This window comes from Triticum aestivum, chromosome 5B, assembly GCF_018294505.1.
Source record: "Triticum aestivum cultivar Chinese Spring chromosome 5B, IWGSC CS RefSeq v2.1, whole genome shotgun sequence".
Taxonomy (NCBI): domain Eukaryota; kingdom Viridiplantae; phylum Streptophyta; class Magnoliopsida; order Poales; family Poaceae; genus Triticum; species Triticum aestivum.
This window is the reverse complement of record NC_057807.1, coordinates 195,931,872-195,958,263: the sequence shown is the minus strand read 5'-3', so window position 1 is coordinate 195,958,263 and position 26,392 is coordinate 195,931,872. Positions and strand designations below refer to the sequence as shown.

Here is a 26,392-nt window from a genome sequence, read left to right as displayed (position 1 = left end):
TCCCATTGACAATATTTGCTTATGCGGGGCATTCATACATAATGATAATAGTGTCGTCCGCGTATTGAATAACCGGGTAGCCTGTTTGCTCGGGACGAGGGAATGGGAGTTGAATGTGTCCTAGTCTGTAGGCTTGATTTACTACAGCTTGAAGGATATCTGCCACCAGAACGAAAATTAGAGGTGACAGAGGATCTCCTTGGCGTACACCACATTTACAGAAAAATTGTCGGCCTGGCACGCCATTAAGTAGAGCGGAAGATTATGCAGATGAGAAAATGTTTTGCATCCATCCAAGCCATTTATCATGAAAACCCATGTTCCTCATGATCTCAATCATTGTTGCATGTTCAATAGTGTCGAAAGCTTTAGCGAAGTCTAGCTTTAGGAGAATTATCTCTTTTTTGGAGGCTTGGCATTGAAAAATGTACTCAAATGCCCATGATAGGCAATCTTGTATTGATCTCCCATGGATGAAACCACATTGGTTATGGTGTATGATTTTTAGAATTAGCTTTTGGAGCCGATTTGCAAGCAATTTGGTAATCACTGTAAGACAATAATTTAACAGTGTAATAGGTCTATTATCATTAATGCCCACCGGTGAATTGATCTTGGGGATAAGAGTGATGAATCTGTCATTTATACTTTCAAGATTTAGACCCCCCCCCCCCTCAAAGAATTGTGAGCATGGTGCATAGAAGTATTCTTTGATGATGTGCCAGCAAGATTTGAGAAATGCCCAAGTGAATCCATCAGGGCCTGGGGCTCGGTCTACGGGCGTTTCCCTGATAACTTGGTCGATTTCAGCATGTGAGAAGGGAACTGTGAGTTGATCCAGGTCTTCAATTTTCTTGATGATGTTGGGCAGGTCAAACTTCATTTCATATGGTTTTGATGTTCCAAGTCTTTTCTTGAATGCATGAAAGATGATAGCTTCTTTTCCGGCGTGGTCCTCTACTATGGAGCTATCATCAAGTTCAAGGAAGCAATGTTATTTTTTCTATATCTCTCTGAGGTCGTGGCATGGAAGAATTTTGGTTGCTCATCCCCAAATTTGATCCATCGGATAGTGCAGTGTTTCTTCCAATATTGCCTTTGATAGGAAAGAAGTCTTAGAATGTGTTTCTTGAGAATTCTCCTGAAGTTAAATTCAGGGAAAGTGAGGTATCTTTTATTCTCCGGGGCGTCCAAATTAGATAGAGCCAGATTTGAGTTTTCAATTGCAACTGACAATTTGGAAATGTTTTTGCTCCACCTCTTTAAGACACCTCTAATATTTTTGAACTTCCTACAAAGTGTTTTAGCCGGGTTGGTAGAGTTAACCTATTTGGACCATTCATTAGATATTGTTTCCATAAACCCAGGGTGCTCAGTCCAGTATGATTCAAATCTGAAACTTTTACTGCGGGGTATAGATGTTCAATTGTTACACAGCAAGGAATATGGTCTGAAACCAGTTTGCCATAGGTTTAACCATTGTTTTTGGAAAGAGCTTGTCCAGTTAGTGGATGTGAGGGAACTAGTCAAGTTGCTCTAATAGGGGTTGTGTTTGCATATTGGTCCAAGTATAGGCCCTGCCTTTAATAGGCAATTCAATCAAGGATTGTGTTATGATAAAGTCATTGAAAGTATTCATGTTAGTGAAATTTCCACCAGGCTTGTTTCTGTTGTTAGGGCTTTAGATGTAGTTACAGTCCCCTAGTAAGAGCCAATCTTCATCATCCGGAATGTTTAAGTTTAGGAGCCAATTAGTATAGGTCACCCTACTATCTCCTGGCAAGGTCCATAAACATTGGCTAAGGTCCAAGCATGAGATGACTCGGTGGATTGGAATTTAATTACCAAAGCAAACTCTTCGGTGTAAACCACCAAACCAGTGAAAACAACACTATTCCAAATTGTTGCAATGCCCCTAGAAGCACCATGAGATGGGACCAATGCAAATTTATCAAAATGTCGAGGGCAACAAGATTTAACAAAAGCTAGATCAATCATAGGCTTCTTTGTCTCCTGTAAACAGATAATTGCATAGCCACTAGAGGAGATAGCATTAGAGAGTGCCAAAAGTTTCTCATCAGAGTTTAGGCCGTGAACATTCCAACATAAAATATTCCAGTTTTGCCGAAGTACCATAAAGATAAACAAGATAGATATAAATTAGGCCACAGAGGACGACCCGTCTCCCTTTGGAGCCATGAGAGCATCTTTAGAGAGCTCCTCTAGAGGAATGGAGCACTTCTGGATGCCCACCTACTGGATGAAAGAAATAGGAGTAGGAGGTGGGGCAGTATCAGCATCGTCAGGGAGTTCTGTGATCACCACCGAAGTTCTAGCCGCCAGGAAGATACGGGGTTTAACCTTGGAGCCCTTAGTCTTGCCGTCAGTCACATTCTGAATTTTCAACCCATCATATTTATTGTTTCTAGCACTTCTTCGCACATTGGTCGTGCATTCTGGCACCTTGTTCTTTCCCTTTTTGCGCACAGTGAGAGCAGATGATGAGCCAGACTTGCCCAGTTCATTAGATGCTCCTAAGGGAGAAACCACAGTCTCCGGAGTGGTACTGGGCACTTCTAGATGTTCAAACTGCTGCCTATCCCTTGTGGTTCCTGTGGAAGTGTCAAGCTGCTCTGATTGCCTCATATTTTCATCTAATTCAGTTATAACCACATTGGACTGGGAGATAGTCTGCATGTCTGCTTCAGCCGGGCCAAGCACCCAACTGATGTTATGAGAGGAGAGGTCTCCTTGAGCATTGGTCTGGTTAATGGCAGCCTCAATCTGAAAAGAGTCTCCAGTGGGTGATACTGTTATCTCAATGTCAACACCCGCAGATCTCATACCATAACCATCAGCCCATGGACCAATGGAAGAGAGCACTGGCATGATTGTCTTGGAGAGAAAATTGTTGTGGAGGGATAGCATATTCGTTTTAGGATTACCTCGAACAAAGAAGGGGAGGGATAGCATATTTTTTTGTCGTGGATAGATTTTTGAAAATGGCACACTTCATACCATGTCATAAAAGCAATGATGCTGCTAATGTTGCTGATTTGTTCTTTCGTGAAATTATCTGCTTGCATGGTGTGCCAAATACTATTGTTTCAGATCGTGATACTAAATTTCTTAGCCACTTTTGGAGATGTTTATGGGCTAAGTTGGTGACTAAACTGCTTTTCAGTACTACATGTCACCCCCAAACTGATGGACAAATTGAAGTAGTCAATAGAACGTTGTCTACTATGCTTAGCGTTGTTTTGAAGAACAACAAGAAAATGTGGGAAGAATGCTTGCCTCATATTGAATTTGCTTATAATCGTTCGCTGCATTCTACTACTAAGATGTATCCATTTGAAATTGTGTATGGTTTCTTACCTTGTGCACCTATTGATTTGTTGCCTCCTCCATCTTCGGAGAAGGTTAATTTTGATGCTAAACAACGTGCTGAATTGATCTTAAAAAATGCAGGAGTTAAGTAAGGAAAACATTGAGCGTATGAATGCTAAATATAAACTTGCTAGAGATAAAGGTAGAAAACATGTTGTCTTTACATCTGGAGATCTTGTTTGGTTACATTTGTGTAAGGATAGGTTTCCTGATTTGCGCAAATCAAAGCTAATGCCACATGTTGATGGTCCTTTTAAGGTGTTAGAGAAAATAAATGATAATGCATATAAACTTGAGCTGCCTGTAGATTTTGGGGTTAGTCCCACTTTTAACATTGCATATTTGAAGCCTTATTTGGGTGAGGAAGATGAGCTATCGTCGAGGAGGACTTCATTTCAAGGAGGGGATGATGAGGACATCAATACCATTCTTACACCCACAGCTCCTGCTATTATACATACTGGACCAATTACTAGAGCTCGCGCACGCCAATTAAATTACAAGGTCCTTTCGTTTCTTCATAATGATTCTAATGTTCATGAGAATATGATGTTGCCTAAATTGGATACATTTGTTCTGCTTACAAACGAAGGGCCTAGCTTGGACAAGAAGGATGAAATTGGAGCAAGATCAAGCATGAAGATGATGGCATGTGCAAGGGGAACAAGAACGGAGTTTCAAGTGATGGTTTCAGGACTTTGAAGCCACCATAATGAGTGCATGAAGGCTTGGACGAAATATACAAGATGCGACTTCATAAATTTCGTACAGAGGATATTATAAGTGTTGTGTCACCTTATTATTGGGCCAAGCCCATGTAATTTCGAAATACTTCAATATAGGCTGTTTTTAGAGTCTGTATGTGTGGGCAAGCAGAGTTACGATTGGTTTCGGGCCCCTCCTCTAAGGGGTCATGAAATTACCCCCCCCCCTCTTCCTCCATATATATAGCTCTTAGGGCATCGTTTAGACTTTGGTTTTTATTTAGATTAAAGTTCTCCATAGCTGCAACTTCGCGTACTTCATTTGTGTTCTTCGTTTGCTTGCAGGAAATAGAGCCTTGTGGTCAGGTTAATCATGCTTCGGCGTGGTCAATAACCTCTCAGAGTTGGTTTAACGATTGCTAAGGTGCGACGTCCTCGCACATTCATAGTCGGATCGTCAAAGTCAACTCCTCTGAAAACAATAATCACCATCTCATCGAAAGACGGGACACACTTGCCTCTATCACCCAATAAGGGCCTTCCCTCTTTGTTGTCAACTTGTTTGATCCCTTTGTGGATTGGACCCGACGAAGAACAAGGTCACCTTCCTCAAGCTTCCTGGCATGAATTTGCGGCTATGGTAGTGTCCCAAAGATTGTTGCTACCATGCAACACGTACAACAGCCCAGAAATGGTCCTCCTCGAGGAGCATGGTATCATCATGCCTCATCTCTTCCTGGTTTGCTTCATCAAAGGCTTGGACTCAAGGAGATCCATATGTGAGTTCTGTGGGGAGCACCGCTCTGCACCATAAACTAGGGAGAAGGGTGTCTGGCCGGTAGCTCGATTTGGTGTCCTCCCGAGTGACCAAAGAACTGTCAGCAACTCTTCCACCCAGCGTATTCCACACTTGTGCAGCTTTCAAATGTCCTGGTCTTAAGACCTCGCAGCACTTTAGTATTTGCCCTCTTTGCTTGCTTGTTGCTCCTCGGATGAGCAATAGAGGCGTAACAGATCTTGCTGCCAAGCTCTTGGCAGTATGCTGTGAAGGCGTGACTCATGAATTGGGTGCCATTGTCAGTGATGATCTTGTTGGGTACGCCAAAACGAGCAATCAATCTCTTGAAGAAATTTATAGCTGACTGTGTTGTTACCTTCCTTACCGGCTCCTCCTCAAACCACTTTGTAAACTTGTCGATTGTGATATATAAGAATTCAAAGCCCCCAATTGCACGGGGGAAAGGGCCGAGGATGTCCAGCCCCCAAACCATGAAGGGCCAAGAGAGAGGAATGGTTTTAAGAGCTTGAGTTGGCTGGTGTATTCTCTTGGCATGGAACTCACACGCTTCACATGCAGTTACCAATGTTGTTGCATCTGGATGGGTTGTCAGCCAATAAAATCCTTGCTAGAAAGCCTTGCCGACAAGCGTGCGTGACCCAATATGGGGGCCACACATCCCTCCATGTATTTCTGCCAACAGCTTTTGCCCATCTTCCTAACAAATACACTTCAATTTCACCCCATTTGGTCTCATTCTGTATAGAATGTTATCAACAAACTGATAGATACTTGACTGTCAGGCTACTCTTTCAGCTTCTTCTTGGTCATTGGGAAGTTCACATGTTTGAAGGTACTGTATAATCTGTTGTGCCTATGCCAGAGCCTGAGGCTCAACAACAAGGACTAAAGGCAGTTCCTCTTCTGCGAGAGAGCTTGTCTCGATGGCGAGGACCTCTGGTCCTGTCGGAGCCTGTTGCTCACCAGCAAGAGTTGACTTGTTACCGGCATCATTCTTCCCGGCTACTATTGGTCGTGAGAGGACCTCCATGTAGTGTTTTTTTAATATTGACATATTCTAGGTGATGAGATTACCTAGGAGGTAATATTGACATACTGTTGGCAATTAACTCCAGGAAAATTTCGGGGGAATGGAATGACACAACAATCGTCTTCATCCCCAAAATCAACACTCCTGAGATGGTAACACAATTCAAACACATTAGCTTATGCAATGTGTTATATAAAATTATATCCAAGATGCTGATAGTCAGACTGAAGAGTATTTTGCCAGAGATCATTCCCCAACTCAGAGTGTGTCTGTACCTGGTAGACTTATCACGGATAATATTCTTATTGCCTATGAATACATTCATAAAATCAAGAATAAGAGAGCTGGGAATGCATGCTTGTGTGCTATAAAACTAGATATGCACAAGGCTTATGATCGAGTCGAATGGGTGTTCTTAAGAAATACGATGCTTAAGCTGGGTTTTCATGAGAATTTTGTGGAGATGATATTGGCATGCGTTGGCTCTGTAAGGTATAAGGTCATGTATAATTCCCAAGAAACTGAAACTTCTGTACATTCTTGGGGGATAAGGCAAGGAGACCCTATATCCCCTTATTCATGTTATGTGCAGAAGGTTTGTCTAGTTTGTTGCGGTATGAAGAAGTTGGTGGCATCGAGGGAATCAAAGTGTGCAGGAATGCACTATCAGTGTCACACCTTTTGTTTGCTGAGGATTCTTTGATTCTCATGAACGCAGACTTCGCAGATGCAGCTCCCTTACAACAAGTTCTTTTTTTACTACACGTTATAACAAGTTCTTGACACCTATTGCAAGAATTTAGGCTAGTTGGTGAGCTTGTCTAAATCGAGTGTCTTTTTTAGTCCCAACACTAGTGCTTTAACAAGGTCAGAAGTTTGTCAGCAACTATATAAAGACACAAAGGCTTTGTGTGATAAATATTTGGGCCTTCCAGCGATGGTGGGAGCAGACAGAAGTGACTACTTTAGACACTTCATTAAGAGGATCAGGCGGAGAATCCAAGGCTGGATGGAAAAGAAACTCTCAGTGGGAGGTAAAGAAATTGTTGAAGTTATAGCCCAAGCTATCCCATTATTTGCTATGTCGGTATTTTTCTTGCCCAAAGGAATTTTTTAAGAGATCACAGACATCATTGCTCAATTTTGGTGGGGTGATGATGAAGAAACTAGGAAATCACACTGGTATTCACGGTGGAAATTGTGTTACCCAAAGGCCGAAGGAGGAATGGGATTTAGGGACTTGTATTCTTTTAACCTGGCAATGCTTGCTAAACAATGTTGGAGGCTAATAGTAAATCTAGATCCATTGTGTGCAAGGGTATTGATAGCCAAATACTATCCTAATTGAAGCATCCTCAAGGCTTAGCTTGACGAATGGCTCCTCGTTCACATGGCAAAGTGTCATGAAGGGGCTGGAAGTATTCAAGAGAGGTTACATTTGGAGGATTGGGAATGGCAGGGAAGTTAACATTTGGATAGGTCCTTGGATCCCCTCTAGCCCACACCGGCGATTTATAACTCCACGAGGACAAACCTTGAGCTCTAAAGTAATTGATCCAATCTTGGGAAACTGGGATGAAAACTTGATCTCCATAATCTTTAGCCCAGTGGATGTCCGAAGAATTCTGCCAATTCCACTACACAATCAAAGTTTTGATGATTTTATAGCCTAGCAGCTAGGTAAAAGTGGCATTTTCTCAATTTGGTCTGCATACAAAACTGAGTGGTTACATAAGTATTGAGCCCATGCAAGTGCCTTCGCAAATGCGGAGGGATCTGCAACTTTGGTAATATGGTCTAAATTATGGAAGCTCGCAATCCCACGTAAAGTTTCCATCTTTGATTGGCGATTGCTCCATGGAATTCTACGGCTAAAAGGCATACTCACCAATAGGCATGTTGGGACAATCTGTTCTTGCCCAATTTGTCACCAACACTCACAGGACATATGACATCTTTTCTTTCAGTGTATTAGCGAGTTCATACAGGAGGCTATAATAGTTGACCGGTCAGGCTCAGTGGTAAGAGCAACTCCAACGGGCCGACCCAAATGGACGGCGATTTCGTCCACTTTTTATCCGTTTGGGTTGGCCACCCGCCTGGCATCTGCCCTGTTTTTCATATGGGCCGGCAGCGCGCCCAACGCGCCGACCCATATGTGCAGGCGTGGCCGGCTGGCCGCCCAATTTTGCATTGCATTCAACATATTGTGAAATGAAAATTTAAAACAAACAAAATAGTTTGCCCAAATAAATAGTATAGTTTTTACAGGCCAAATAAAAATAAAAATGTTTCACATAGTTTTACGAACGAATAAAAGTAGATACATCTATTGGTTGCCAACATGAGTCCACATATGCTCAGCCAAATCATTTTGCAGTTGCACGTGAGTTTTCCAATCACGCATGTCTTCATGAAACTGAGTGAACTGCTCAAATGTTGCCACTACTCCATGCTCAGGCACAACATTCTCACCCTGAAACTGAAAGCCTTGATCATACAGACGTTCCGGGCGCTCGTCTTCTACGATCATATTGTGCATGATCACACAAGCAGTCATCACCTCCCATAGTTTCTGTGTGCTCCAAGTATTAGCAGGATACCGAACAATGCCCCATCGAGATTGCAAAACACCAAAGGCACGCTCGACATCCTTTCTAGCACTCTCTTGCTCTTGGGCAAATCTTTTCCTTTTCTCTCCAACAGGGTCGGGTATTGTCTTTACAATAGTGGTCCACTGAGGATAGATACCGTCACCCAAATAGTACACTTTGTCATAGTTGTGGCCATTGACAGTAAAGTTCACCGGTGGGCTGTTGCCTTCGGCAAGCCTAGCAAACACCGGCGAGCACTGAAGCACGTTGATATCATTGTGTGATCCAGCCATGCCAAAGAAAGAGTGCCAGATCCAGAGATCTTGAGACGCCACGGCCTCTAATATGACAGTGCAAGCCCTGACATGTCCCTTATACTGCCCTTGCCAAGTAGAAGGGCAGTTCTTCCACTCCCAGTGCATGCAGTCTATGCTACCAAGCATCCCCGAGAAGCCCCTGCTAGCATTCATCGCCAATAAACGGGCTGTATCTGCAGTTGTTGGCTCTCTCAAGTACTCAGGGCCAAACACAGCAATCACAGCCTTGCAGAACTTATACAGGGACTCTAGGCATGTAGACTCGCTCATACGGACGTACTCGTCAATGAGATCACCGGGCACTTTGTATGCAAGCATTCGGGTGGCAGCAGTGCATTTTTTATAAGAGGAGAAACCAATCTTGCCGACAACATCCTCTTTGCACTCGAAGTAGTCATCATAGCCGACCACTCCCTCTCTAATACGGTTGAAAACATGCGTACTCATACGGAACCGGCGGTGGAATTGGTGATGTTTGAACAACGGGTTTGCTGTATCAAAGTAGTCCTTCCAGAGAAGGAAATGCCCGCTCTCTCGGTTATGATTCAACACCTGAAGGTGGCCCGGAATTGAGCCACGGAACAACGGTCGCTGGTTGTTGAGGTGGTGATGGACCAGCACGGCAGCCAATATCTCCTCTTCATCATCGGACGACGAATCGTGGGAGTCGCAAATGAAATTGTGTAAAAAGAACTCGTCGGCGGAGTCCATTTTCGTACCTTGGCAAACTGTCGAACAACTTGCGGGCGTCGAAGAAGGAGACTGCGGGCGAGGGGAGACGCGGCGCGCACAGACCAGCTAGCTGCCCGGCCAGCATCCGACGAGTGTGACAGCGTCCGACGAGCGTGCCGGTCGTATGTGGCGGGGGCAGCGAGGCGTCTTCTTAGTCTTGAGCGGCTATGCGGTGGGGGAAGCGGCGGCGGGAACCAGTTTGCTCCCCGGCGACGGCACGCGACTGGGGACAGGGGCGGCGTTGCTGGGCAGATGTGGAGGCGGCGGCAGCTGGAGGAAGAGTCGCCGCAAAAATGGTCGGCGGTGTCGGTGAGGGAGGAGGCGGGGGGATGAGGGTTGCTTGTTGGCAGGGGGTAGGGAGGCTAATGTGCCACAGACCAGCGGGCCCGGGGACAGGAGTAGGCGACCGCGCGCGCGTCCGTCGCGTGTCCGCGCCGATGCAAATCGGGCTCAAAAATGGGCCGGGAATGGGTCGCCCGCGGATGAAAAACGCACGCGTGTTCGTTTGGGTCGGCGCGTTGGGCCGCCTTTTCTGTCCGCGTCGACCCAAATGGACGGCCGCGGACGAAATGGGTCGCCCCATTGAAGTTGCTCTAATGGAACACATCTTATTACTTCCTGACCGACCTTTTCAGCTAATGCCTATGCTAGACGTTAAACAGGTGATTGTTACATCTTGTTGGTATCTTTGGTGGAGGTATTTTTCGTGGGCTAGGCGGCGCATCACACACAATGAATTGTGCCCACCCGTGGTGAGGTGTAAGGAAGGAACGGGGGCTACAGCAGCAATTATTAGAGATGAGAAAGGTACATTCCTAGCAACTCGATGCATTTTCATCCAAGCAACTCGATGAATTTTCATAACCTATGCTTGCAATGAGAGATGGGCTTAACCTGGCAAATAACCTCGGACTCTCTAAACGTGATTGATTTTGCAATGGGTAAAACAGATGGTGGGATCCAGCTGCAGTTTTATTCGCAGTGTGTTGGCATTAGTGTCTTAATTGGGAAGGTCAATTTTAAGCATTGTTATCGATCAACTAATCAAGCGGCGCATGTGCTAGCTAATTTTTTTCGGAAATGTTAACGCCCATGGGCATTCACCATCTCGACCACACGCATCCATCACTATCGAGTACTTTATGCACAAATCTTGGCACACTCTGGTCGATTTTCTGCGCCAAGTAGGACAAGGCGCATGTGTGGTGTGTGAGACAGTTCGCCCGCACGTTGGTTGCCCTCCCGCGGTCAGCGGTTGCCACTTGAGGGCGTGCGGTGGAACTACTATGCGCCCGCATGCCACGCGCCGACCGTGGTTGATGTCAAACACTTCGCGCACTTCGCCTCCCTCTCCCTCACGGTTCCATTTACTCACCCCCATAGTTACTCGCACAACCCACTTCGCATTTCAAACCATTGGAGGAGAGACAAGGGGAGAAGGCGACGGTGGAGGCGGAAGAGTCGACGGGGTCGTCGGTGGTGCTCGCCGGACCGGAGCGGCTTCGCCGGAGCGCCTACAGATTGAAGGTAATGCTCGCTCCAACTCTCACAATCCTTTCCTGCATTTTTCCCCCTTCCCTCCCTGTTCGATTCCTCGCTCGAGATTTGTAGAGATTCAGGCGATTTGGCGATGCGTCGGCGTTCCCTCCGGCGGCGGAGTCCTGTGCTAGCCGTTTTCGGTGGCACTGGGCAGTTTCGTCGCCGTCGCGGTGGCGTCCTCGTTGGTGTGGTTCTGCCTGTCCGGAGGCACACACTGGTTGTGCCTTGGGATTGGGCCGATGTTTTCCGGTCTGTTAGTTGCGCATTGGTTCGAATTGGTATTTGTAATCAGTTCGGGGAGAATTTTGAGGTTGAATTTGAAGTCATTGTAGTTGCCATTGAACCTTAGATCTAGTTAGTTGTTTTTGAAACTGCAGTATGAAGGCAAACGTGGTAGTTTGAGTAACTATCATGACTGTATGGCAACTAACTTCCTGAATGACTGTGATAGTTGCCACAAACATGCTTTCCCATGCGGCAACTAACTTCCTGAAATGACTGTGATAGTTGCCACAAACAAGCTTTCCCATGCGGCAACTAATTTATTGAATGACTGTGATAGTTGCCACCCACATGCTTTTCCATGTGGCAACTAACTTCCTGAATTACTGTGATAGTAGCCACAAACATGCTTTTTCATTGTGGCAACTAATTTTCCTGAATGATTGTGATAGTTGCCACACTGTATGAATGGTAAAGTGTAGTAAATCGGTAGTCACTGCAGTTTCAGCAACCAACTGCACTGGATGGCAACTAATCTGCACATCAACTGTGCCTGTTGCCACATGGATAGTATATTCTTGTGGCAAATAGAATGTGAACACACTGTGTCTGTTGCCATAATGTAGACAGGACAATGTGGCAAATTGGCTGCATAACATGGCAACCAATTTGCACATTAATTGTGTCAGATGCCATACATATGCTTTCCATGTGGCAAGTTTTTTGTCTGACCACAGCATGTCTGTTGCCATGTTACAGTCAGTATAATGTGGCAAATTCATTGTACTGTAGACGTAATTTTCATGTTTTGCCATGATGACTTGTGATATCTGAACACACTGTGGCAATTTTCAGGTTCTTCATTAGATGTTTTTCATCGCTTTTTTGTATTATGTGTTGCATTTTAACATGGCAATTTCAACCTAGCACATTTTTGCTGCTGAACACATGGCATTTCATTGGTGTATTTAGGACAGGGTGTGAGCTGCCACATCTTAGTTTTTGTGCAGTGGAGGATTTTGTGACTTTCTACCGTACTATCTTGGGCTAACATGGCAACTTCAACATTTTGTTTTCAAGTGCATTTATGATCTGTACACTTTTTTTCAAAATGTAACCAATGTGCTTAATTACCATGTTTATGTTTTCGACAATCATAGGGGGGTGCGTGTGTGTTCATGTGATATTTTGCATTCACTAGTTGACATTTTCTGTTAGGTGGCAACTGCTTACATCCTGCATTTTCATTTCCATGGTGACAATTTGGTATGTTCCTACCTCAACAGAATGGCTCGCGGTGATCATCAAAATGATGATGATGATTTCATGGATCCACCACAGCAGAATCGGGCAACTGGACGGAGAAAATAGGGCGATGAGGTAACTGTCCACACACACCCCCTCCTCCTGCTTATGTTATTGGTTGCCACCTCGAGCTTGTAGTCGTCTGTCATGAACTAAAATTTCATGACAGTGCAAAACATGGCAACAACTGATCACTTTTTGTCTGTTTTTTGCACAAGAAGAAACATATTCGCAACAGAGCCTCCCAAGAATGACTGACTACATTGACTGACGGATTTACCGACGATCAAAAGGGAGCTGCTACTGAGATGGGTATGCAGGCTCTGATGAATGTCTGGTGCACGAACCTTGTCAACCCTGTATGCGACTGGCTTGGTGAGATTTACGACCCCACCTCCAGGGAATTTGTGATTCTGGGACGTGGAAGACTACCGTTGAATGAGGAATCTGTGTTCTGCACTTTGGGTGTGCCTCGTGAACATATCGAAGTCCCGTACGAGGTCAATAACGAGATCAAGGAAGCGTTGTTCCCCCGTTTGTTTCCTGGGTTGGAATCCATGCCGAACACGTCTGTACTGGCAGATTCGCTGCAGGCCACGACAACCCATGGAGATGTTTTTAAGATGAAGCTACTCATGTACCTCATCTCAGTTGTTTTCGCGTCGACCACTTCTCTTCTCCCAAGCAACAAATGCTTCCCCATCCTGGTGAATGATCCATCTTTACTACTTTATTTTCCTTCAATCTTTTGGCTCCGATGTCATGTGTAAAGCTAGTCACTGCCAGTGTTTTTTGATGTTTTTTTCATTTGATTTCTGATGCGGCAACTCGTTGTCCTGAAATTTTGTGCGGTGCAGGCAGAATTGAAAAATGTGAAGAACATGAATTGGTGTAAGTTTATTGCCGACTTCCTGCACGATGCATTCTCAAGCAAGATGTACCAAAAGGGTTGTCGACTGCATTTAATGGTATTTTTTTACCAGTCCTTTCTGTGAACACTCTTTTTAACACACTTTTATTCATGCATGGCAACCTGATCATAACAAGATGGCAACTGCCATAATGACAATATGGCAACTGGCATAATGACAATATGGCAACTGCCATCATATTATTATGGCAACTGTCATCATACTATGATGGCAACTGCCATCATGACAATATGGCAACTGCCATCACACTATGATGGCAACTAGCACATACAGATGGCAACTTCTTCTTTTTTCTCTTTTTCATGCACTTCAACTTGATTATCATGGGAACATAGATTATCCTATTTTTTCGCAAAGTACCATGATGGCAACTAATATTTCTTTCTTTTTAAAATTGTTGTACATCAGCTCATGTACGTCGACTGTCTTGATCTATCCACCGTGGATTTCAATGGGACAGGAGGCCCGCCGCCTACGCACAAGTTTGCTATTTCTGCATGGACTATCAACGCTGTCAAGGCTGTGCTTGCCGCAGACAGGGTAACTGATACCAAATATGGAAAACTGTAGGTTAGTTCTGGTTTCTTCCTCTACACAGCATGCTTACAAATTTGACATGCGGCAACCGTCTATGGTTCACAAGAGATAACTACCTTTGTTAGCCATGGTTGTCTGCGTATTGTATCCATGTCTCACTCCACATGGCAACTCTTTCATTCGTGCTGAAACTTAGATTCGCGTCTTCTTTTTTTTGTTGCATTTGCAACACATGAACTGCTAGTCAGTGTTCATCATTCTCTCTCTTACATCCTAGCTATTTTTTTTGTTTTTTCTAGCTGATGGCCAAGCATGCTATAGACTACAGCGTGTTTGGGGGGCCTCAAAACTTTGGAAAGTGGATGGACGTGCACTCAGCTCCGTCTTGCCCTACTGAGGTAATCAAAAGATCTACATCTATGGTTTGCCTTGGATTATTTTTTATGTCGCGCAAGTGACTGTAATATGGGTGGTTATTGATGCTTCTTGTTTCGTGCACAGGCGAGGGCACCTGTTGAGCATCTAATTGGGCAGTTTGCATCCGGAATGACCGGCTTGCTCGGGAAGTTGGTTGAGGGGTGGACGTCCCTTAGTGGCTTTGACAGCGACGCGGTTGCGAGGCAGTTCACTTCATTTGTCCCAGAACATACACATCGGCCAACTGATTGTCGTGGCCGGTATGACTACAACAGTTCCCAAGAGCCTACTGACACACAAGATGAACTAGATGGAGATGCTAGTCTCAGCAAGGATGACGACAATGACATGGAGAACGTGCAACAGGACACCGATGATGATGAACATGCTGAAGTTCGTGCAGGTGGTAACAAGGGCAAGGATGCACCAGATGTCCCCCCACCGGAGAAAGTCAAAGAACATACGGCTGCGAAAGGCGACGGGGTGTTGCCATCAAAGAGGAAGAGGGCTCCAGAGGATGTTGGGCAGGGTTCTCCTGGCAAGAGGTCTAGAACCGATCCCGTAGCTGCCAGGAGGAGGTTCGACTTTAATTTTAGTGTTTTGCTTTGTCTATATTCTTGGAACAGACTGATCCCTTTTTGCACTTGTTTTTGCCAAGCGCTGCAACGAGTTTGCTGTCTGACAATTGCCACCTTTTTTCCTCCATCTCATACGTGTAGTGAGCCGACAGCTGGTGGACGAGCAGTTACGAAGAAACAGGCGCCAACGCCAACCCGTGTTTCTGCTCAGTTGAACAAAGGTGCCCCCATTGCTGGTGACACCCCTTCCACTGGGTCATCTCCTCGTACAACGATGCCCAACACCGGGGATCCTGTCGTGTTGCCAGACTTGAGGAAGCCAGTCAAGAAGTAGGTTTTCCATGCGCTTTCATTGACATAGTGCTATATTTTTTTGATTTTTCAATGCATCTGTTCAGCTTGTCACATGGTCTTCTGTCATCATACCCACATGGCAACTGCTGTTTTTCAAATGATTTTTTCATTCCTTTTTAAGTGCATGGCAACTCCTACTTGTTTTTACATGGCAACTGGCATCTAGGCCAAATGGCAACTCTTACTGTACCTAATGGCAACTGCCATCTTTTCCATTGGCTTGTGTGCTCATCCCATACCTCGTTTTGAAATTGCATTCATGGCAAATCAGACATTTTTATCATTCTTCAAGTTGGCTAACATGGCAACTATTGCTGGATTTGCATGGCAACTGCTAACTATGCCACATGGCAACTCATATTCCCCTTACATGGCAACTACCAGCTGTTCCACTTATTTTTCATTTTTTTTAAGATTTCTACCATGGCAAATATATTTTGTTCATTTTTAATACCTTTTTCATGTGCTTTCTTTTTTTGCAGGGTGAAGAAGACTACTACACGCGGGGCCAAGCATATCAGTAAGGACCCACTCGAACGCCTTCATTCAAAGTTGTCAACAGGGGGCAACTCAGATGTTCATGAGGGCCAGGCGACAAAACTGCTGCTGCACCGTCAACTGCTCCCACTAACTCTGACGCAAGTGTCCGACCATCTCTGCCGGTTGCAGGTGTGCAGGCTAGAACAACAGGCATCCATACATCAGGGAGTGACGAGTCGGTATCTGCCAGGACAGCTGAAATATTGCCAACTCTTCTGGCAATGAAGGATGCTGCTGTGAGCCATGCCACCCCATTAGCAAGCGTTGAAGTGGACGCTCCCGAGACCAACCTAAGCAAGGAAGATTCCCGCTCATCTGACACTGATTCCAAGAGCGTGCGTGGTGGCACTCCTGTGTCCACGACAGAAGTGGCTGAGGCGGCAGTTCACAATGATATGCCATCTATAGGTGAGAGTCTTGGCACAACAGCTCCAGCTCCTGTCGGTGCAGATACTGCTAAGGCGACTATTTCGCGTGCTGGTCTTCCACCTAGGCGTCGTAGCCCCCGCAAGCAATCAACAGACATACCCAACGCACCTGCTGTAGCTAGGAGCAGCAGAGACGAGTATGGTTATGTTCCTGCGTCCACACTGTTCCCGCCACCTGCCAAAAGCAATGTGATGGAGAAACCGGAAGAACGGAGCACAACTGATGCAGGTGTCAAGCTGGGCACGAGTGACGCAGGTGAACGTCCAGAGCAGACTGCGCCTTTACCCGCAGTGGAAATCCCCAGCTTAAATTTGTGCACTTCCAGGCTCCCAGTCAATGTGGGTGTCCCATACAGCCCAAACAAGAAGATTGTCAAGAAAGATGCGGCTGATACCGCTGACAACACGCCCCGCCCTACAAATAAGACCGATCATTCTATAGCGGCCGATTCAGATATGTTTGTTGATCTTTCACCCTTGGATTCTGCCCCGCAAGTTGTTTGTGGTCCGGCCAGTAGGCATGAGAGGCACCCAATGGCCTTCACCCCACCGAGCTTTAGTCTTGGCATCAGTCAAGATCAACCAGTGGTGCTAGATCCTATGCCAGTTGCCTTTGCTTTCCCGGGAGGCATGCCCGCAATGATGGCGCAGCCAATGGTCGAGGGCAGGAAGGCTGTCAAGTTCGCAGAGCCGATAGTCCAAGGTACATTTATCATGTGCTTATCATTTTCTTGTATACATCTTTGTAGTTTGACTTTTGTCCCAATCATATTTTTTGGGGTTCTCACTTGTGTTGGCAACTGATATGTGATGACATGGCAACTGGATTTGATGCACCATGTCACCTACATTTTTTTTTTGCTGCCATGTTGCATTTCACATTGGGCAACCACATGGCAACTGAAGTTGATTCAACATGGCAACTGTAGTTGTTATCACATGGCAAATACAGTGCAATACACATGGCAACTGGATTTGCTGCACCATGTCACCTGCATTTTTTGTTTCCATGCTGCATTTTTTCATTCGGCAAGCACATGGCAAGTGGAGTTGACACAACATGGCAACTGTAGTTGCTGTGACATGGCAACTACAGTGCAACTACATGGCAACTGTAGTTGCTGTGACATGGCAACTATAGTTGCACCACACATGGCAACTCCCTACTTTTGTACCTACATTTCACGTCATGCACCCTATCTTCTCACAATCCATCTGTTTTTGATTTCTAGGTATCCTAATCCACTTTTTTGATCCTTGCAGTCACCCCTGAGGAGATTTCACCGTCACTTGATGAAGCTTACCGCAGGATCGAGGAGGCAGCATTGCAGAGGAGGTCCTCACGAGGGCAGGGGCAATCAAGTTCCAACGTGCCTGCAGATACGGTATCTGAGGATACAATTAGGAGTGCCACCCCTGGTTCTGTGAGGCAGCAGAGGGTAGTTCACCCACCTCCCGTGGAAGACTACGAGCCCGAATTTAGGGCCACAAAGGAACAGACCCAGCTGTACGATATTGTCAAGCAGTTTGGAAATGCGAGGGCCAGCAGCAAGCACATGAAGGAGCTGAAAGTGTAAATGACCACACCACATAATCTCTTATTTTGCTTTGCTCCTTTTTTACCATTCATCTTCTTCGTACTTTCTATACATGATCCGCTTACGTTTTAGTTCTTTCATTTTTTTACTTAGTAGGCATGATTCTTTCATGTTATATTGTTTTCATACAGCTCATGTTTGGACAGAACCAAGGTCATTCAATGCGAAGTGACGTACGTCAACCTGGGTGATCGTGTCGAGTCCGTGAGGCCAAACGGTAAAATGTCGACGAATGTAGTTGCATGCGGGATTGACTACATCAACAATCATATGGATGTGTGTGCCGACAAAATAATCATGCATTACAGTGTGACCTGCAAAATATGGGATGGTGACTTCCACCACAAAATCCTGAGGAAGAATTTTGCTCAACACGGTGAATTCAAGCTCACACTGAAGAAATATGTGAGTACTCCTTCCATGTTTGCACTTTTTTTCACATGGTATGGTTTTTTGCCATCATCTGCACTCTGTTTATGTGGCAGATGTTTCATGTGGCAATAGCTGTCGTGCAAACTGGCTTTTTGATTTTTGCATCCCGTGAAAACTATGTGGCAACTTCATAGTAAAATCCATGGCAAATTTTGTTCATACATGGACGGCAACTTTCTTTCAACTACCCCCACCATAACTAAACATTCTACATGATTCTACTTTTTTTGTCCCTCTGCTGTTCTTCATGTGAACTCTGCTTCTCATTTCCTTCACTTTTACATGCAGGTCATGTTCCCCATGTTCCAGGAGCTTGCACCACACGACCCACACGACAAGTGTGGTCACCACTATGCGATCTGTCTTGACCTGAAGAACCAACGCTTTGAGGTGCTTGATTCAATGCGTTCAGCAGCTGATGCAGACCTTACTTCGCATGCTAAATTCTTCATCAACAACGTCAAAGAGACATGGAACCGTCACTACGAAAACTCAAAGGTCCAGATCAGACATTTCCCGGTTGAGTACGTGGCGACTACGAATCAAGGGAACACATAATTTCCTACCCCCTCCTTCATGTGCCATTTACACCAATCCCACCCCTCTTTTGTTGTTACATCTGAATTGAAGTTCATCACTGCTATGTCTGTCCTTTTTGCGAGTTCACCTGACTCCTTTCCTTGTGCAGGACGGATTGTGGCTTTCACACGTTGGAATACTTTGCAAAGTGGGAAGGTAGACTTGTCCCCGCTGTCACAGCTGCAACGGTCGTCGAGCTCCGGAAAATTTACACATGGAACTGGTTGACGAATGAAGATTTCAACAAGCGGTCCGGAGAACGCGAGTTCGTGGAGGAAGCTGTCAAGAAAGTCATCAAGAAGTACAAGTGATCACGTGGCGTTACACACCGGACGCATACCTTACATTCTGTTGCCGAGGAATGTAAGGTACTATCCCTTTGTTCTTGTCAAAACCATGTTCGTGTGCTATGTTATGACTGCAACCCCGCATAGCCTAGTATCTAGTGGTGGTGTGTGAGCGACATTTGAATATTTTCTGGATGTGAACCTATTTAGGCGTGACAGCAGATACGTTTTATGGTTATCATTATTACTATGGTTTCATCATTTGTAGCAATAGTTTGCTGCTTCGAATGCGTCTACGATGTTTTAAAACATGGCAAAATGTAGTTCATGAGATATGGTTAGTGAAAGTCATCGTCGTTTTTTATTTGGCTGTTTTGCTTCTTCTTTTTCATTGCTAACTGTGCCGGCTAGCATGGTAGTTTGATAATGTAGCCGTAACCTTTCCTGTGGTTGATGCACGTTACGCTTTTATCAATTTGTTTCCCATACATTGCACACAACACACTATGTGTGACTAAACCGCGATGAATTTTCATGGAAATATATGCGATGTAGAGTCATTACAAATACCATGTCATATTTCAGTACAGCTAACATGGCAGATTCAGTACAAACAACACGGCAGATCCAGCATAATTAACATGGCAGATCCAGTATGATTAACATGGCAGATCCAGTACAACTAACATGGCAGATCCAGTACAATTAACATGGCATATTTAGTATAAAATAGCATGGCAGATTAAGTACCCATAACATGGCAACTGCATTTATCCATTCAATGTATTTTCCTTCAACTTCTGATGCCCCTCAAGAGTCATTCTCCCAATTTAAAAAAAATTCACAACATCTAGGGTACAAAACAAAATGTCCACAAGGACCATGTCACAGCGCCCCAATTTTTGCTTATGGATTGCCCGTCCCTTTCTTCGTTTTCTTGTGTTTTGCTTGAATCTCCAATCCCGATTTGTACCTTATCTCTCTTGGACGACCCTTTGTGATGGAACGGGGTGGGTTCCTAACCTGGGTTTGTGTGCTTGCCGTTCCAGATCCTATCTCTGAGTTTTCAGATAATTGCCCCGTGGATGAAGGCACACTTGATGTGCGGGGGAACCGGTGTAAGGCTTCCTCAGCTTTCCTCTTCTTGATCTCATCAAGCTCTCTTTTCAGGGCCTTCCTGTGTTTTTCTGCGACTCTCGCTATCTCATCACTCTTGCATGCTTCATCAATTAGCTCAGCATAGTTCTTTGTCAGCACAACATTCCTCACGGCTTCCATGGTTGACTCAGATCTCTCGTCATGCACAGCCAGAACTGCGTTTGTTGTCTGCAGCGCAAACGCGTCGTCAGCGTCCCAAGTCCATCGTCGCCTTATGAAATGGCGGGGCATTCGTGTCACAACATTCATTTCCATTACTTTTAGTATGTGACAGCACACAATGTCGTCCCGTTCAAACTTGCAGCATTGGCAGTAGTATTCGCCTTCGCCTATCGAGGCTTTGACGAAGTAGTTCCTTCCTTTGTCCGGGTCTTCAGGTTCTGAATCTGACATGCCCAAAATAGAACACACCTTGAATGTATGTTCGTCCACCTGGAAAGCCGTGAACATGCTGGCACGCTTTATTTCTTCTTGGAATCTGCAAGTTTTGTGTGTTTTCTGTTAAACTATCGTGCGCTCTTTCTTGTAGCACCTTATGTTGTCATGGAAATAGAAATACATTTTGTTTGAACATGGCAAACATAGTACATTGAACATGGCAAATATAGTACCTTGAACATGGCAACTGCAGTTCACTAGACATGGCAACTGCAGTACACCAGACATGGCAACTGCAGTACACTAGACATGGCAACTATAGTATATTTTCAACTGGCATCGTCATTTCCACACCAACATTCCCCAATGGAAGCACATTGCATAAAACAAGGCAACTGCATTTTTATTAAACATGGCATCTACAGTTGAGTAAACATGGCAATTGCATTTCAACAAACATGGCAGTTGCATTTTAGTAAACATGGCAATTGCATTTCAGCATATGTGTCGACAATATAACATTTTTCAGTTGACATTGGCATTTGCATACCAACATGCTCCAATGGAAGTACAGTGCATTAAACATGGCAACTGCACTTCATTGAACATGGAAAATGCATCCGAGCAAGCATGGCAAACAGAATTTTCATTGAACATGGCAACTGCAGCTGAGTAAGCATGACAAACAGTATTTCATTAAACATGGCAACTGCATTACACTCTATATGGCACCTACTGCCTTAGTGCTTTTGCGCAAATAAGACTGTAACGCAACTGACTTACTTGTTAAAAATCTTGTTGATGTATATCTTGCTCATTTGCCTCTCCATCGGTAAATACGTTAGCAATTTTGGCTGCTTTAGTGCGATGGTCGCTTCTTGCTGTAGCTCAGATCCCAGAATTTTTTGTTGCAAAGCTCTGTACTGCTTGGCAAACTGTAGCAATGAGTCGCCAGGGCTCACGTACTGCTTCAAAACAGCATTGAACCCCTCACTGCGCTGCGTAGTCTGCATAAAGGGGAAGAAGCACTGCATGAAGTAGGCCGGCACCCAATACATTTGCTTCTCCCACAGGCTAGTAAGAGTCTCGTTGTCTTGGACTTGATATGTTTCAATCATGGCCATCCAGCTCCTTTCAAACTCCTCCACCATCAAGCTATGGTCCACGCACAGCTCGAATGCCTTGTGCAGCTCTGGACGGTCAGCAAAGAACGGTCCTAGCGTCTCCTCAGCCTTCTTTATAATGTGCCACCTGCAGTGCATGTGCACCGCCAACGGAAAGACCTCCTCTATGCCTGCACGCATGTTGAAATCCTGGTCTGTTATTATGTTCATCGGAGCAAGTCCATCCATGCACTCCAAGAAAGTCTTGAACAGCCAAACGTACCCATCCGTGTCTTTGTTCCGAACGAGCCCGCAGCCGAACTGCAACGACTGATTGTGGTTATTTATTCCTATGAACGGAGCGCATGGCATCTTGTACATATTAGTGAGATACGTCGCGTCGAATGCAATGCAATCTCGGAAATGTTTGTAGGCTCTCCTTGCAGCACCATCCACCCAATACATGTTCCTGACACGGTCCTCATCGTCCAACCTTATCCTGTAGAAGAAATCTGGATCTTCCTTCGCTTTCTCATCGAAGTAGGCCATTGTGGCCTCTATGTCAGCCAACTTGCTCTCTCTACGGTACTTCGCCTGTAGGTTTGTGACGTCAGCTGGTATGTAGGGCATGCTACTCAAAGTCCCCTTTTTGCTGTGGATGAGTGATAGTATCTGGACCATTCTTGATGGACCGACGTTACAATCATGTAGCAGCTTTATGAATTGCCTTTCGACGGGGGTGAATCCTCTGTGGGCGGTCAGAAATTTTACCAGGTCTAACTTCTTTATGAGTTTGTGGTTGTGCTCGTCAAAATATTCAGTGACCACATACTGTGTTCCATCTACGTTTAGCTTACACCGGACAGGGCATCCCATCTTGAGAATGATACCTCTCTTTCGTTCCAGAACGACAGGCGCAACACCTTTCCCCTTCTTGTTCCTTCGTGCCTTGTGGCAACTCATCTCACCTCTGCTGTACTCGTTAGTTTTCTTAATTTTCCTATGGTATTCGGTGTTGACGGCAAACCCATGGAACTTTGCATATGTCTGGTAGAATTCCTTTGCTTCTGCAAACGATTCAAATCTCTGCCCAACGTACGGTGGCTAAGGTACCACGATCTCTGATTGCCCATCATCTTCATCCCCTTGTGCCCCGTCGTCAGTTTCATCATTCACTTCAGTATCGACGGCAGTTTCATCTACTTGAGTGTTGCCAGTGCTTGTGTTCAAAGGGGTGCCTGTCGGAATTGCTGGAATGATTGCCATTTCCGACTCTGACTCGGCATTGTTTGCGGCATGATTGTCTGCTGGCTAGTGGAACACATCTTCCGTGCGCTCAGAGCTCCCCGTAGTAGATGCCCCCGCGCCGCTGTTCATTGTAGTTATAGGCCCTGTAATAGAAAAAACAGGTACGAGAGTAAGATTTTTGTTTGAATAACATGTTTATCGCAACGAATCACATCAACTTCGAGTGATTTGGCATTACATCATTCAAACAGCAAGTCGTGAGTCTGCGCGTGGACATGTATGGCAACTGTAGTTGTCCAGTCATGGCAGCTATAGTCCAACAAACATGGCAACTATTGTTTGCCAATGCACGGCAACCAGCTCCTTTTTAGTACGAAAACTTGGGTTCTATATGCATGGCAGCTGCAGTCCTGCATACATGGAAAATACTGCTATCAACACATGGCAACCACTGTGTTCTAACATCAAAACTATTGCATTATAAGCCTGATCTCACTAGGCAAATGCGATCAACCATTAGTGCTGCACACATGCTTTTAGCAGTTGATAAATTTTCGAAGACGATACATGACTCATTACACACAACCACTTATTAGCGTTTTATGCTTGGTTTTGTCCACCATCACTGCTACAAATCTTCTTCTTCGTCACGTGCTATTTTTTGCCACAAAAACAAATGTAGTGCTCTTTTGTGGTTCAATTTTTTCCTTACCTTGTTGTGCTGCATGTGCCCATTTTGTGTGGTCTGTGACACCAAATTGACGTGCTCTATCTGCAATCTGTGAAGCTTGCCACGAGACGTTTGCCGGGTTACCACCACCGTAATAACCTGTAAGCATCGTAGTAGTTGGTCAATACATGGCAAATGCAGTTTGTGCTAGCATGGCAACTGCAGTTGCCCTGGTATGGCAATTGCAGTTGTCCTGGCATGGCAACTGCAGTTGTTCCTCCATGGCAACTGCAGTTGTCCAGGGAGGGCAACAACAGTTGTCCAGGGATGACAACTGCAGTTATTTATCCATGGCAATTGCAGTTGTCCACTCATGGCAACTGCAGTTGTCAACTAAGCTCCTTCTGCTAATTCACCGTCCGCAACTTCACTTTTTTATGGACTCACCTGTGTATGACGTCGATGGCAGGTACATGGGTGCTGTCTGATGCCACGTGCTGCATGAAGGCTCTGCATTTTCACCCGTGAGTCTTTTTGCCAACTTTTGCAAGTTTATTTTTCATGTCCAGACCAGTATGTGTTCTTTTTTGTATGCGTTACCTTGATTAGTCATATTAGCTAGTTGAAGTTGGTTGCCCGTACATTTGTCAGTGTTAGCACGCTCCGACTGAACTTGTCACGGAGGCCCCCTGAGTGTGTTTTGGTCATAAGAATCTGCGGAAAAATGACAGTGTACGACATAAGTAGAATGTCATCTTCATCGTTGCGAACATGGCAACTGTTCTTTTCTTTTGTTATCACGCATCATACCAATGCCTGCATACTGTTCTAGTAGTGGCAGCAATGGCCCTGCAGAAATGAGTTGACTGTACTCTGATGCATTCCAAGGGGGCGTTTCTGGCCTTTGAGAACCCCAAGTATCAGCGCCATCTTCGTGATTCATTCTTTCCGCGTCTCGCTTCTTCCAATGTGTTCGCAATCACTGCATGAACAAGAACGCATCAACAATCCACAAAAATTGTATTCTTCCGCTGCTTGCACATAGAAGATAACACGTCAGTGTTATCACATTTTCATGCGTAGGCAACCAACACATCGCGGCAAGTAGGACATGCACATGGACACTCTTTTTTCTAAAATTTTGGGTGCTAGCTATCCGTTCGATTAGATGGCAACAGCCACTACAATAGGATGGCAAGCAACAGGTCAACTTGATGGCAGTTACTAACAACGAAAGGTGGCAACTGACGTTATACACAAGTGGCAATTAATTTTTCCCACCCCTTTTATTTCAAATTTGTCATTCCTCCCTTTTTTAGGGATTCCTACTCATCCATTTCATAACCAACTACTTGCGTCAATCAAACTAGGAACTTAAGTTAATCTCAAGTGTTGTACATGATGTATTCTGCTTGGCAAATGCGAAGATACACCGAACCATGTAGTGTTTTACCCCTATAGCATGGATCCAGTCGCCACCTTCATCTGTAAATTTGCAATTTTCTGCCCAGAAGAAGGATGAGAAGCAGTATGAGATCGGGAGATTTCACCTGCTTTTAGGTGATCGTCTTTGGAGGGCAGGGTTGGAGTGGGGGGCTAGGGGTGGGGGGAGGGTTGGGGTGTGGTTTGTGGTGGGAAGGCCCTACGGGTTTGCTCTGGTTGCTATGGCGACCAGAGAAGCCGGCGACGAAGGTAGGGGTTCGAGAGGTGGGGGACGATGGCGGCAGTTGAGAGTGGGGATCGATCGGAGGCCGGGAACGGCTGGGTCGTGCGGGCAACGGGGTCGTCTGGCCCGGACAAGGTCGTGCGGGCGGGGTTGCCACACACCAGACGTGCGGGCTATGCAAATGCGCACCCGGACGCGGTCGTGCGGGCGGGTTCCTGTCCATGTCACACGAGGCGTGCGAACGGGTTCCTATCCATGCCACACGTGTGGCAGTTATCAGGACCCTTTTTCTTTTTAGCAAGACTTCTAGTTCTTGGGTGGACGAGCCTCCAGATTGAATAGAGCCATAATGCCCTCCCCTCAATAAAAAGAAATATATAGTTTCTGACCAATAGCCAATTCAACATGAATGACATGGCCAGCCATGCATTATTGTTTCAGGCAAGCCACAGCCCTCGGTATATGTAGCAGTGACAGGGTTAGTACAGACACTACTCTCGGTATATGTTGTAACCAATTCCCAATACCACTATGCTTACACGAATTCACCAAAGCACCAAGAGATGAGAAAAAGATCTGTGTAGCCAAAAGAAAGACTGCATAATCCAAAACGCTGATGTTGCAAATAATATTTTTACATGTTACAAACTAGAAAAAACTGAAACTTGCCATCCGAAAAGGATGCTGACATGCTTGGCAACTAAAGTTGCCATCCTCGCATCACTAAACTCGCCATAAAAAACGTTCGAAATTGCCATGTGTTCATGCAACACATGTGGCACTTATCATGGTCCAAGAAATAAGCATCTTGTGACATAAGAAATCAACTTCGTTGCAACAACAAAAAGAAATGCT

At 45.2% G+C, this 26,392-nt stretch overlaps 1 long non-coding RNA gene across 1 annotated transcript; it reads right to left on the bottom strand.

Moving 5' to 3' along the window:
• Positions 1-23,830: 23,830 nt before the first annotated feature.
• Positions 23,831-24,513, bottom strand: LOC123115897 (uncharacterized). The gene is made up of 3 exons (XR_006456813.1): positions 24,472-24,513; positions 24,319-24,381; positions 23,831-24,030 (listed from the first exon to the last, which is right to left on the bottom strand). It is a non-coding gene; the product is annotated as an uncharacterized lncRNA (long non-coding RNA).
• Between the last annotated feature and the right edge of the window lie 1,879 nt (positions 24,514-26,392).